This window comes from Anopheles nili (assembly GCF_943737925.1).
Source record: "Anopheles nili chromosome X unlocalized genomic scaffold, idAnoNiliSN_F5_01 X_unloc_5, whole genome shotgun sequence".
NCBI classification, from domain to species: domain Eukaryota; kingdom Metazoa; phylum Arthropoda; class Insecta; order Diptera; family Culicidae; genus Anopheles; species Anopheles nili.
The window spans coordinates 702,501-704,691 of NW_026525511.1; positions in this window are offsets into that span (position 1 = coordinate 702,501).

A 2,191-nucleotide genomic window follows, 5' to 3' on the forward strand; every position below is an offset into this window, starting at 1 on the left:
TAGTCGGGAGTGTGCGGGAGTCACACACCGGCTGCGCGCCACCTGTGGGAGCTTGCTCCTGCAAGGTGCCGCAAGTCGCTTGGGTAAGGCGACGCTGCACATACGTGGTGCTATGTGCAGAAGGGTGTGCTGCTGTGGTGTGTCCTAGTGGGTGGTGTGCTTGTGCCCCAGACATGGGGTGCATGTGCGCTACTGGCTGGGGTGCACCATAGCTACCCGAATGGAGCGATAGAGAGGAGGTGAGCTTTAGCGGGTCAAGTCCATTGGGCTTGATCCGCGAAAAGCACCAAGTCCCGAAAGTCGAAGCCCGAGTTGCTATGGTGTGCGAAAAGCTGCATTTAATGTTGAAAAAAAGTACAAGTCCCAAAACTTGACTTCCCGAAAAATTTCAACTTGTTGCATAGCACCAGGCGTACACACGGAGGAGATTGTTGCGAGACGAACACGCTGTTGGAAGACAACCGAATGCCCGCGGGATTGCTCACGGAGCAAGCGCAAGCACGCGAAACAGCTTGCACGGGTGATGGACCACATGGGACGAGTGACGGTTACCGGTTACCAGTGGGTTAGCCATGTTGTAACGGGCTAAGAGGCCTGTTAAGCCAGAGTGTACGGAGTTCAGATGGCTAGGTGCGCACGCAGGCATCGAGGTTTTGATGGTTTGCGCAGAGTTGTAGCACGGCAGAAAGCGCGCCGGAGCAGTTTCAGTCCAATCGGACGATGCGCGGGTGTTTTACAGAACATTGAAAGTTGTATGGAAGAAAACCCCTGGAAGTATGCAATATATGGGAAAACACGAAATACTCTCGGATGGAGGTGTCAGAGAAGTTTGGCGAATATGGACGAAAGTTAGCCACGGTGGTGTTCTAACATCGGTACCTGGGACGCAAAAGCGTCGGACGCATGGTTTCGAAGCGATGTGCGAAAAACGGGCCAAAATGGTGCACGAACAAAGGGGCACGCGCTATATCTGGCAGAAGGAGAACTCTGCGAGGTGTTGTGTGTATGGACGAAAAGTAGGCATTACGGAGTTGAGCAAACGCGCCGAAGACCGGGAATCGATATCTCCAACCGGCTGGTCGGTAAAGCGATTCCCAACACCCCATAGACACCGCAATGGGTGAAAATCGGCTAAGTCCAAGAAATGGGTTTTCACCCAAAAACAGGGTGATGGAGACATTGCACGGAGTTGGCGTATATGGACGTAAGTTAGCCACGGTGGTGTTCTAACATCGGTACTTGGGACGCAAAACCGTCGGACGCATGGTTTCGAAGCGATGTACGAAAAACAGGCCAAAATGGTGCACGAACAAAGGGGCACGCGCTATATCTGGCAGAAGGAGAACTCTGCGAGGTGTTGTGTGTATGGACGAAAAGTAGGCATTACGGAGTTGAGCAAACGCGCCAAAGACCGCAACTCGATATCTCCAACCGGCTGGTCGGTAGAGCGATTCCAAACACCCCATAGACACCGCAATGGGTGAAAATCGGCTAAGTCCCAGAAATGGGTTTTCACCCAAAAACAGGGTGATGGAGACATTGCACGGAGTAGGCGTATATGGACGAAAGTTAGCCACGGTGGTGTTCTAACATCACTACTTGGGACGCAAAAGCGTCGGACGCATGGTTTCGAGGCAATGTGCGAAAAACGGGCCAAAATTGTGCACGAACAAAGGGGCACGCGCTATATCTGGCAGAAGGAGAACTCTGCGAGGTGTTGTGTGTATGGACGAAAAGTAGGCATTACGGAGTTGAGCAAACGCGCCGAAGACCGCAACTCGATATCTCCAACCGGCTGGTCGGTAGAGCGATTCCCAACACCCCATAGACACCGCAATGGGTGAAAATCGGCTAAGTCCCAGAAATGGGTTTTCACCCAAAAACAGGGTGATGGAGACATTGCACGGAGTTGGCGTATATGGACGAAAGTTAGCCACGGTGGTGTTCTAACATCAGTACTCGGGACGCAAAACCGTCGAACGCATGGTTTCGAAGCGATGTGCGAAAAACGGGCCAAAATGGTGCACGAACAAAGGGGCACGCGCTATATCTGGCAGAAGGAGAACTCTGCGAGGTGTTGTGTGTATGGACGAAAAGTAGGCATTACGAAGTTGAGCAAACGCGCCGAAGACCGGGAATCGATATCTCCAACCGGCTGGTCGGTAGAGCGATTCCCAACACCCCATAGACA